This window comes from Centroberyx gerrardi, chromosome 3 (assembly GCF_048128805.1).
Source record: "Centroberyx gerrardi isolate f3 chromosome 3, fCenGer3.hap1.cur.20231027, whole genome shotgun sequence".
In the NCBI taxonomy this organism is placed as follows: Eukaryota; Metazoa; Chordata; class Actinopteri; order Beryciformes; family Berycidae; genus Centroberyx; species Centroberyx gerrardi.
Genome location: NC_135999.1, coordinates 11,132,002 through 11,144,190, shown reverse-complemented (window position 1 = coordinate 11,144,190; position 12,189 = coordinate 11,132,002). Strand labels below are relative to the sequence as shown.

The 12,189-nt window shown below is 39.8% G+C and overlaps 4 long non-coding RNA genes across 4 annotated transcripts; all 4 read left to right on the top strand.

The window, feature by feature from the left end:
• Nucleotides 1–603: 603 nt before the first annotated feature.
• On the top strand, nt 604–1,832 carry LOC144538491 (uncharacterized). Its single transcript, XR_013504293.1, has 5 exons — nt 604–649; nt 776–851; nt 941–997; nt 1,111–1,432; nt 1,571–1,832. It is a non-coding gene; the product is annotated as an uncharacterized LOC144538491 (long non-coding RNA).
• Nucleotides 1,833–5,172: 3,340 nt separating this feature from the next.
• LOC139915635 (uncharacterized) lies at nt 5,173–6,167 on the top strand. The gene is made up of 4 exons (XR_011784821.2): nt 5,173–5,257; nt 5,387–5,459; nt 5,549–5,605; nt 5,721–6,167. It is a non-coding gene; the product is annotated as an uncharacterized LOC139915635 (long non-coding RNA).
• Nucleotides 6,168–6,824: 657 nt separating this feature from the next.
• LOC144538519 (uncharacterized) lies at nt 6,825–7,283 on the top strand. Its single transcript, XR_013504310.1, has 3 exons — nt 6,825–6,900; nt 7,045–7,092; nt 7,184–7,283. It is a non-coding gene; the product is annotated as an uncharacterized LOC144538519 (long non-coding RNA).
• A 3,635-nt stretch (nt 7,284–10,918) lies between these two features.
• LOC139915637 (uncharacterized) lies at nt 10,919–11,893 on the top strand. The gene is made up of 4 exons (XR_011784822.2): nt 10,919–11,028; nt 11,125–11,202; nt 11,328–11,372; nt 11,491–11,893. It is a non-coding gene; the product is annotated as an uncharacterized LOC139915637 (long non-coding RNA).
• The last annotated feature ends 296 nt before the right edge of the window (nt 11,894–12,189 follow it).

Sequence of the window (12,189 nt, the reverse complement as noted above, 5' to 3'; positions counted from 1 at the left end):
TCAAATATGGAAACTGAAAACATCCTCTAATCATTATTCTAATATACATACTTATTTGAGTAGGCAAGTTAATAGTAAAAGTATCTTTTAAAACAACTAAAGGCAATAGGAGGTGCCCAGTAGAACAAAGGAATGCATGTTATCTAGGTGTTGCCTATCCACTAAGTCACTCGACTTAATCATCAGACGTAATCATCAGACCACTTAATGCCATGTTTGGTATCCGTTTTCCAATTTGGCAATACTGAGGGGTGGGGAGTAAAGAGACTGGTCCTGCATAACACTGGTATGATATTGTGTTTTCATACTAAATGGTTCCTACAGTCTGTTAATCTATAGATTAAATCTATTAAATTAAATTTGAGACAAATGCAATCAGCTACAGTACATTATTTCTGATTTTCTGATATACAGTTATCAAATAAATAGTAACAGCGTACTATCTAGATGAGGTTGATATGTCTGATTATTAGCCACACCTTTCTTTCAAATGAAAGATTTCCTAATATTAAGTAATATCATTTCCCAATAATGCTGTAAGGTAATGAGATGACGTCAGGCCCTGTAACTGTATTTAAGAAGAGCTCAACATTCAATACAACAGTACTACCTGGCTCGAGAATCTGCTGAAATTTGTGAGGACTTAACGGTAATTACATTGTTTTTTAAGTGGATATACTGTATACATTTTTCTATGTAAGGTTGGTGAATTGGTGATTTTGTTGGCATTATGGACCATATTGTTCATCTGACCAAGATTTATGTTTTTTCACAGGTAAGAGGTAACTGAAATCATGCTGAAGTTAACAATCCTGCTTGGATGCCTCCTGAGCCTCACTTTGGCTTATCCTGTGAGTCTGACACTCTCAAAGTAACTAATAATGCTCTTTTATGTATTATCCAAGCAATATCAAATTTAAAACTTGTGGATTTTCTACAGATTGAAGATGAGCAACAGCGATTTGTACGCTCAACATCCGATTCTGTCTCCAACGAGGTGTGTTCCTTCTCTATCTGATATGATTTCAATATTCAATACATTTGACTAAAAAAACCTGGGAGTATCATCTACTGTATATGTGATTCTAAATGTTTCTTATTTTCTTGTAGGGTGGTCTCTCCTTCATGACTCAACAACAGATGCTACAACTCCTTCTTGTCCTGATCCAGCAGGCTGCTACCCCGGCTCCTGCCCCTGCTCCTGCCCCGGCCCCTGCTCCTGCTCCTGCCCCAGCCCCTGCTCCTGCTCCTGCCCCGGCTCCTGCTCCCGCCCCGGCTCCTGCCCCAGCGGCACCTGCTCCCGCCCCAGCGGCACCTGCTCCTGCCCCGGCTCCTGCCCCGGCTCCTGCCCCGGCTCCCGCCCCAGCAGCACCTGCTAATGGAAAATAAAATAATTTCAACAGGGATCAAGAAATGAATGACAATCAGCAAAGTTGGTAGCCTATATATTTTTTGACATGAACTCTATTTTGTGTGAGTTTGTTTTACTGAGAGCCAACAATCTGATTTTGATTAGACTCAAGTTTATTATATCTTAAAAACAAAATGTTTTCTTCACTCTGTTTTTCAGATGAACCAGATGAATCAGATGAATTTCATGCAACCATTTCCCTTCTCCATTCCGGTGCCATTCCTGCAGCTGTTTGCTATCCCTCCTCCTTTTCCCCCTCCGCCCTTCCCAATAGGAAAATGAGACATGAACCTGGCTGACTGGGGAAATCTGACTTAGTATTCATAATAGCAACTTTACTATTTATAATGTTTATGTTGTGTATAAACATTTTCTTCAGTAACTGAAATTGAATCAATAAATCAATAAGTGAATAAGAGGATGACTTGTGTGTAGTGTTTTTATTCATTGGGGAGTCTTTCTTTCTTTCTTTCTTTCTTTCTTATGAGATGATAACCATTGACTGAAGTCATACTAATGAAAAAAGTTTGGCTCCTCTCCATTAGTAAAACTGGTTATCAGTGAGAAATGGGTGAACGCTTTTATTCTTTAATTTATAACATAAGTACAATTTAGGTCCTCATCTGAATAAATCATTACTTGTGATTCATCTAATCATGCCACATGATCCCACAGTACCTTGACTAATTGTTAATAACCAGCACCATATGGTACATGATAATAAAACATATCAGTGTGTCATTTCTCATGCAGAATCAAAAATAAAAGCAATCAAATCTTAATTTGCATAGCCACTACAAAGAGTGACCATCGATTGTCGAGGGATATTTTTAGAGGAGGCAGTGTAATGTTGAAGACCACCGCCTCTGGAACTAAATGTGCCCTTGCTTGCCTGGGAATGAATGTGTTCTCCCTACCTCATAACCCTCCCACTTCTGAAAATGAATAGTCTCCACTGATGAAAATCTTACCTTGAGTCAAAGAATAATGGTAATAACAATGGTCAGGTTGAGAGTCTGGTGGTGAAGTTTGCCTTGGTCTGAGATATGTCCATGTGCACTTCCAATCAGCTGTGTTGTAATTTTGTATTTGTCCTAATGGTGTGAAATATAATGAAATGAAATGATGTATTTGGGGGATAATCCTAAAAATTGTTGTCCACAGTGCATATAAGACCTGGAAACACTGAAGCTGTACATGATTCATGTATACTAATGTATGTTGCTTGTACACACCTCAAATGATTGTTTGCACATTTTTTGAAAAATGTACTGTTGAAATGACAGTGTCAACTTAAGTCCTTGGTTGGTAAACCACTTTTACAGACTGGATGATGTACAATTTTGAATATTTAATTATAAACTTCAGCTGATGATTTTTTTTTTTCCAAAGCAGAATAGGCCACTCTGCCACCCCCATATGATCTTACAGGGAAAGAGAAAGTTGCACACTCTTTTATAATTGTTTTGTTTATTGATACAGCAGGAGGGCAGGGAGGGTTATGGAGGTTGGGAGAATACATTCATTCCCAGGCAAGCAAGGGCACATTTAGTTCCATTTAGAGGCGGGGGTGTTCATCGTTACGCTACCTCTTCTAAAAATACCCCTTGACAATCTATGGTCACTCTGTGTAGTGGCTATGCAAATTAAAGCCTGATTGCTGTTATTTTTGATTGTAGATATAGATGTGGATGACATGAGATATGACATGCTGATATGTTTTATTATCATGTATCATGTGGTGCTGGATATTAAGACAACAAACACGCATTTAGTCATTTGGATTATTTTTTTCATTCATGATGGAACAGATACTATTTTGATGCAACACTTGGTGAAACTGGTTATTAACAATTAGTCAAGGTACTGTGGGATCATGTGGCATGACCTAAATGAGATGAATCACAAGTAATGATTTGTTCAGATGAGGACCCAAATTTTACTCAAAGTCCCAAACCAACTGTGACCTGTGAGCAGGAGATTGAGGTAGTCGACTGGTACTTGGGTACCATTCGATAACAGACTCAACTTCAAGGTAAACACTGATGCCATCTCTAAAAAAGTAAAAAAAAACGACTCAACAGGTTGGTTAGTAGTTTGACCTCCTGTCCTGCAGGTAGATATTTCAGGACTCCTAAAGTCAAATTAAATAGAATAAAGTCTTCTTTTGTCCCATCTGCAGTCTCAATTTGCATTTTATTCTTGTCTTTCATGGCGTAGAACTTTCTGCACATATGCATTTCTTTTGAACAGTGTTAGTTAGACAACACTATGCTCCTATGTGTTTAACATGTGACTCTAAAGGTTTATGCGTCACTGATCTCCTCTTGGCCACCCTCTTCTGAAACGTCTTCAGCAAAGGGCTAGGAGGAAATGTCCAGTTCTGCCACACCTTAATGGGAGTTACCTTTGGTTCTCGAGGCCCTTTCGAAGGACCTGGGTCGATGGGCCTTTTGAGCCCATTAGGCAGGCCTCTCTTATGTCATTGTCATTTAAGACAGCATTGCTGCTTGCTTTGACTTCAGCTAAGAGTGTGGGTGATTGTGTGCCCTTTCGGTCCACTCCAGCTGTCTGCCGACAAGAGGGGACCTGAGTGATGCCTCAGACAAAATCCGTCCTTCATGCCTAAGAACTTTAAGAGTTTGTTTAGGTCAAGGACGATTCAGATGGATGTGTTCTAGAGAGGCAGTCTAACCCTAACCCTAATTCCCAAACCAAGCCACAATATGGAAAGTCAGTACAGATTCAATAAAACATTGATAAAAAAGAGTCATCATAGTGCAGCTGACATTAAGTGAATTCATTTTTTGCAGAAAGAACAGGCGTTGATATAGTTTTTTACAGATGGCATCAGTGTTTACCTCAAAGTTGAGTCTGTTATCAAACGGTACCCGAGTACTTATAGCTGTCAACTACCTCAATCTCCTGATCACAGGTCACAGTTGGTTGGGGACTAGGTGGGTACGTCCTGTAATCAATAGCCATATCTTTCGTCTTTGACACATTGATACTTATATCAGACACTAGACATTGCAACATAGTTGTCAAAACACCACCTCTGATTCATGCTTTGATGTTTGCAATACAGCAATTACACATACACTTTGCTGATGTCTTTTTAATTGACCTTGATCCCTGGGCTTGGCAACAGTGCATTATGACAGCAATGTGATTGATGGCATTGATTAATAATGTTGCTTTTTGTCAAATATGGAAACTGAAAACATCCTCTAATCATTATTCTAATATACATACTTATTTGAGTAGGCAAGTTAATAGTAAAAGTATCTTTTAAAACAACTAAAGGCAATAGGAGGTGCCCAGTAGAACAAAGGAATGCATGTTATCTAGGTGTTGCCTATCGTCTGCTTAAGCCACTAAGTCACTCGACTTGTAATCATCAGACCACTTAATGCCATGTTTGGTATCCGTTTTCCAATTTGGCAATACTGAGGGGTGGGGAGTAAAGAGACTGGTCCTGCATAACACTGGTATGGTATTGTGTTTTCATACTAAATGGTTCCTACAGTCTGTTAATCTATAGATGAAATCTATTAAATTAAATTTGAGACAAATGCAATCACCTATAGTACATTATTTCTGATATAAACTATCAAATAAATAGTAACAGCGTACTATCTAGATGAGGTTGATATGTCTGATTATTAGCCACACCTTTCTTTCAAATGAAAGATTTCCTAATATTAAGTAATATCATTTTCCCAATAATGCTGTAAGGTAATGAGATGACGTCAGGCCCTGTAACTGTATTTAAGAAGAGCTCAACATTCAATACAACAGTACTACCTGGCTCGAGAATCTGCTGAAATTTGTGAGAACTTAACGGTAATTACATTGTTTCTTGAGTATACAGTATATGCAGTATTCTATGTAAGGTTGGTGAAATGGTGATTTTGTTGGCATTATGGACCATATTGTTCATCTGACCAGACTTGATCTATTTTTTTTCAACAGGTAAGAGGTAACTGAAATCATGCTGAAGATAATCCTGCTTGGATGCCTCCTGAGCCTCACTTTGGCTTATCCTGTGAGTCTGACACTCTCAAAGTAACTAATAATGCTCATTTATGTATTATCCAAGCAATATCAAATTTACAAATTGTGGATTTTCTACAGATGGAAGATGAGCAACAGCGATTTGTACGCTCAACATCCGATTCTGTCTCCAACGAGGTGTGTTCCTTCTCTATATGATTTCAATATTTAATACAACTGACTGCCTTTTGGAAAAGCCTTGGAGGATCATCTACTGTATATGTGACTCTAAATGTTTCTTATTTTCTTCTAGAAAAGTAGTCAGTCCTTCATTCAACAGCTGCTACAGCTCCTTTTTAGGCTGCGGCAGCAGGCTCCGGCACCGGCTCCGGCTCCGGCTCCGGCTCCAGCTCCGGCTCCGGCTCCGGCTCCTGCCCCGGCTCCTGCCCCGGCTCCGGCTCCTGCCCCGGCTCCTGCCCCGGCTGCTCCTCCAAAATAAAGGAATTTCATCAGGGATCAAGAAATCAATGACAGTCAGCATGGTTGGCATATATTTTTGACATGAGATCTACTTTGTGTCACTTGTCATGTTTTACTGAGACCCTAGAATCTGATTGTTTTCTTTTTTTCAATTATCCATTACTATCTTAACCAGAATCCTTCCACAATCCACACTGTAGTGCAAATCAACATGTGGATCAAAACCACTTTGTACTCTGTATTATCTGCTGAATAAACTTCACAAATGAAAAAGTCAAAATGACTAATTGTTTGTTTTTTTAAGATCCAGTACTACATGAGATATCAATCACAATATGAAAATCACATTAGCATGTCATATCTGATATTACACAACATGTAGAAACAAACATAGAAACAAAAATAATAATAAAATAGATAGATAGATAAATAGATAGATAAATAGATAGATAGCTTTTTTGAGCATCTATAGATGCAGTCAAATAAAATAAGAGTCAAGTTTATCATGTGTATAGAAGTTCCAAAAGCATAATACAACAACATAAAGAAGTGCCCATGAATCATATCCAGTTTCAACACCACTTCACCGTTTCCCAACTCCACTGAGCTTAGGTCTTGGTCTTGTGAAGAGTGGTCAGGGTAAGCCACCAAATACATTGTTTCATCATATTCCTCACCATTAACAGAAATACAAAATTACAACCCCTTTGACAGCTGATTGGATGACCGAGGACTAAAAATGTCTTTAAGAAGTGCAGCTGCCCATATGCAGGAGCACTGCAAAATTCTGCATTAGACAATCAACTTGACCATTATTATTTAACCATTATTCTTTGACTCAAGGTAAGATTTTTTCCTTGGGTGGTTATTCAGTTTCAAAAATAATGCAGTTGAATTAACGACTGAATTTGCCCCCTCTTTTTATTTTTCTCTACATAGGATTCAAACGTATTTCAGCTATGAAACTGCTGGTTTTGATTTTGTGCTTCATTGTGCTGTGTTCCTCCTTTCCTGTAAGTATTTCAAGTCAACAATAACAACAACACCCAGAGCCAACAAATTCTGTAATTGCTATGGTTGTATTATGTTGAATGTTGCTTACACTCAGTTCAGATCTGTCCAAAGAGTTTATGACATGAAATCATTAATTTCTAAAGGTATCTGAGGAGAGGGAACGAGTCAAACGCTCAGATGATAGTGATGAGGTCAGTATCTGGACACAAAATAATCACATAAAGTGTCCTATGCAATCAACATTCCTTAAAAACAAAATGTTTTCTTCACTCTGTTTTTCAGATGAACCAGATGAATCAGATGAACTTCATGCAACCATTTCCCTTCCCCATTCCGGTGCCATTCATGCGGCCGTTTGCTATCCCTCCTCCTTTTCCCCCTCCACCCTTCCCAATAGGAAAATGAAACAGGAGCCTGGCTGACTAGGGAAATCTGACTTACTATTTATAATAGCATCCTTACTATTTATAATGTTTATATTGTCTATAAACATTATCTTCAATCAGTCTGAAATTTCATCAATAAATCAATAAGTGGATGACTTTTATGTTGTGTTTTTATTCTTTCTTTCTTTCTTTTCCTTTTTTCTTTCTTTCTTTCTCTCTTTCTCTCTTTCTGGCATTGGCAACCATTGACGCAACCATTATGGTTGCATCTCTGGTTTTAAAAATGACATTTCCATTGTCAGAAGCTGTGATTGTGGGCAAATGTGATCTAAGTCATACTAAGGGATAAAGTTTGACTCCTCACCATTAAAAAAACTGGTTATCAGTGACAGATGAGAAATGGGTGAACGTTTTTAATCTCTCATTTCTAACATAAGTACAATTTGGGTCCTCATCAGAACATAGCCTACGAGTACAACAGACTTACGTTTAGTTATTCCCTGGACCCCTGTTCCCTCTCAAATTGTGTGGACACAGCGCTTGAACCGCTGTGTGGGTCTTCTTTTATGTAGACTATCTAGTAGGAACACCGCTGAGGAGGATAGTCTCCTACGTATAGGTGTTAATGGATGCCTCCTCAAACATAAGGTAGTGTTTCTGGCTGACCCATCCTCCCACCCCCCACCCCAGAAGGAGCCCAGGTTAATGACTAAACATACGATTTGATCTTTGTCAACGCAGCATCCCAGAAATCTATGTTTGGAATTTTTGCACCATTCATTCTTGCAGTGGAACCTTCAAAAGACACTATATCCAAGAATGATAGCAGCCATTCCCGCTTGGACAAGGTATGGGGGGGGGGGGCGGGGGGTTGAGGGGGGTTGACCTCATGTTGAGGGACATGGACATAGGTTAATGACTAAACATACGATTTGATCTTTGTCAACGCAGCATCCCAGAAATCTATGTTTGGAATTTTTGCACCATTCATTCTTGCAGTGGAACCTTCAAAAGACACTATATCCAAGAATGATAGCAGCCATTCCCGCTTGGACAAGGTATGGGGGGGGGGGGGGGGGGGGGGGGTTGGGGTTGAGGGGGGTTGACCTCATGTTGAGGGGCGGGCCCCTGATGGACAAGTGGAGATTGCACCCCTATATTGTGAGTCTGATCTGGAGCCTGTTCGGGAGACTAGAAGTGAATCGGTTTGCCATGAAGCAAAACACTCCTGCTCCTGCTCCGGCTCCGGCTCCGGCTCTGGCTGCTCCCCCTAAATAAAAAAATGTCACCAGGGATCAAGAAATCAGTGACAATCAGCATGGTTGGCATATATTTTCGTCATGAGATCTACTTTGTGTCAGTTGTCATGTTTTACCCAAGAGAATAAACTTCACAAATGAAAAAGTCAAAATGAGTAATTGTTTGTTTTCTTAAGATCCAGTACTACATGAAATAGTAACCATAATAAGAAAATCACATTAGCGTGTCATATCTGATATTACACAAAATTTAGAAACAAACATAAACAAAAATAAGATAGATAGATAGATAGCTTTTTTGAGCATCTATAGATGCAGTCAAATAAAATAAGAGTCAAGTTTATCATGTTTATATTAGTCCAAAAGCAACCATTTCCCTTCCCCATTCCGGTGCCGTTCCTGTGGCCGTTTGCTATCCCTCCTCCTATTCCCCCTCTGCCCTATAGGAAAATGAAAATACGTTCCTCCACCACGAATTAAATTACGTCCCAAAGGTTGATTAACAGTTAAGTTTAGGCAAGTAAAACAAATTTGGTTAAATTTAGGCAAGTAAAACAAGTTTGGTTAAGGTTAGGGTTACGGTTAAGTTTAGGCAAGTAAAACGAATTTGGTTAAATTTAGGCAAGTAAAACAAGTTTGGTTAAGGTTAGCGTTAAGGTTAGGTCATGGTTAAATAAGAAAAGCGTTCCCTAAATGAAAATGTGACTTACGGTTGAAATGTCCTTTCTAAACGCTGGGAATCAAACCAAGCTTCTAAGGCAAACTTATACGCCCATCCACCACCCCTGACCACAACACCCTTACCCAGCAAACAAGCCCTTTTGGGGCCCATGTGGGGCCACTGTGGGCTGAAAATTGGGCCCCTTGTGGGCTGCCCACAGTGGGCCCATATCAGCCGTGAAATGGTAGGCACGTGTGGGGCCCAATGTTTGGGGCCCTACTGACCACCGTGCTACTTCAATGTCACACTACTTCCTGTTTATAGTCGTGTGTCCTTCATGTGAAGGACCGTTTCAAGCCAGGTCTGACTTTATACGTCATACGTCATATTTACCCCATCATCCCTTATGCTCCCCCTTGTGCCGTCCGATTGCAGGGTGCTGGTTACCTCACTGTCCCTAGAATAAAGAAAAAAGCAGGCAGTAGAGTGTTCTCCTACCGAGCTCCCTATCTCTGGAATCAGCTACCTCTTCCCATCAGGGAGGCAAATTCTATAGAAATTTTCAAATCCAAACTCAAAACCTATTTATTCTAAGTCATATGGCCTACCATAGCACTGTCTAGCTTGGGATCGACACAGCCTCTCCTCCTATCCCTTAGCTTAGACAGTATTAACATATGAATCTGCCATTGGGTTGCCTGGTTACTGCATGTCTACTCACTGCTGCTGTCTGTATGAGTGTGTATGTGGCTGAAGCTGTCTGAGTATGTGTGTTGTGTTTGCATGGCTGTGTGTGTGTGTGTGTGTGTGGCTGGGGTGGGGGGGGGGGGTGGGGAGGAGGGGTGGGGGGGGGGGGGGTGGGATCCCTCTTTGACTTGGCCCGCCCAAGTTTTCTTCTATGTTTTTTTCCTGTTTTTTTCCTAACAAAGTTTTCTTGCAAGTTTGGAAGTTTTCTTGGACTGTTATGTCTTGCTAAAGTCTGCTTTTTGTGTGTCTCTTGCTTTTCCTGATGTTTGTCCTATATCATTCTGTTCTATGGTTGATTGTTGATCAGTTAGACCTAGTTAGGCTTATTCTCTGAATGTTGAGACATACATGTGATAAAGAGCTACATAAAAAAACAAACTTGAACTTGAACTTGCCTTGAGCAATAGTTAGTAACCAGTTTCACCACATGTCATAACGTAATCGTAATGTATATCGTAACATATCAGTTCCATCATAAATGAAAAGAAAATTATCCAAATGACTAAATGCATGTTTGGTTTCTTACTATCCAGCACCACACCATGTTCCTCATCTAATTTAAATCTAGTTGTTGCAGCTGAGAATTTTGAGCACCTGCATGTTATGTCTGCCAAACAAAGTGTTATAATTCAATATTCAAAATGATACATCATCCAGTCTGTAAAAGTGGTTTCATTTTGACAACCAAGGACTTAAGTTGGCACTATCATTTTAAAAGCACAATTTTCTGTGCAATCAGTCATTTTAAGAGGTGTGTACAAGCAACGTAAACCAGTGTACATGAATCATATCCAGTCAACACCGCTTCACTGTTTCCCAACAGCAATGAGATTAGTTCTCTAGGTCTTGCATGCACTGTGGACAACAATTTTTAGGATTATCCCCCAAATACATAATTTCATCATATTTCACACCATTAGGACAAATACAAAATGACAACACCTTTGATAGCTGATTGGACGACTGAGGGCAGACATTTTCTTTAAAAAGTGTACATGGACATATCTCAGACCAAGGCAAACTTCACCACCAGACTCTCAACGTGACAACATTACCATTATTCTTTGACTCAAGGTAGGATTTTCATCAGTGGAGACTATTCATTTTCAGAATTGCAGGCTTCAGCTCATACAAATGAATTAACTGCTCAATTTTTTTCTTCTGCTGTAGAGAGAATTCTAGTGTGCTTCAGCTATGAAACTGCTGGTCCTGGCTACGTGCTTCATAGCACTAAGTTCCTCCTTCCCTGTAAGTTTCCATGTCAACAAATATTCATAGCCAACCATGTCTTATAGGTTCTGTAATTAACAGGGTTGTATTAGGTTGAATGTTGCTTACATTGCTTATAATATGAAAATTGTTAATTTCTAAAGGTGTCTGAGGAGAAGGACCGAGACAAACGCTCAGACAGTTATGAGGTCAGCTGGGCACAAGATTTTCTTACCTACAAAAAATTCTACCTATTGATTCTAATACTCTATTCTGTACTCCACTCTTTTGTGAAAAAGAAAATGTTTTCTTCACACTGTTTTCCAGATGCGCCGATTTTATGGAGGTTATATGCAACCTCAGTTCCCATCATTCTACCCCAGCAATCAACCCAACCAAGCTTTGATGGCGTTACTGCCATTCCTGTTGGCAAGTCTTGCCAATTCTGCCGCTCCTGCTCCGGCTCCTGCTCCGGCTCCGGCTCCTGCTCCGGCTCCTGCTCCTGCCCCGGCTCCGGCTCCTGCCCCAGCTCCGGCTCCTGCTCCTGCTCCTGCTCCTGCTCCTGCAGCAAAATGAAATGGGAAAATGGCAGACTGGGAAAATCAGACTTCAAAACTTGTTTAGACTTTGTAAAGTTTATTTCATGTTAAGATGTTAGATAAAATGTGACTTCTGTAACTGAAATTGAAAAATACATCAGTGAAAATAAATCAATAAATGTATAAAAGTATGTTGTTGTTTTTCTCCCTTTTTTCATCCCTTATTTCACTCCACACTCCCTTATGCCTGTAGGCGTGTACAGGATTGATGAACACAGTAAGGGTCTCTCTCTCTCTCTCTCTCTCTCTAACACAGATATGATCATTGTTTTACAGTGCTTACAATTTTAAATTATAAATTTTTCCATTATACTGTAACTGCAAACTACTGCATTTGCCATGACAATGCTGAGCCCTTATGTTTACACTCAGACGTTACAGCAGTGTAGTTTTGGCAGGAAATGGGAAATAATCTTAAAAAATTCTT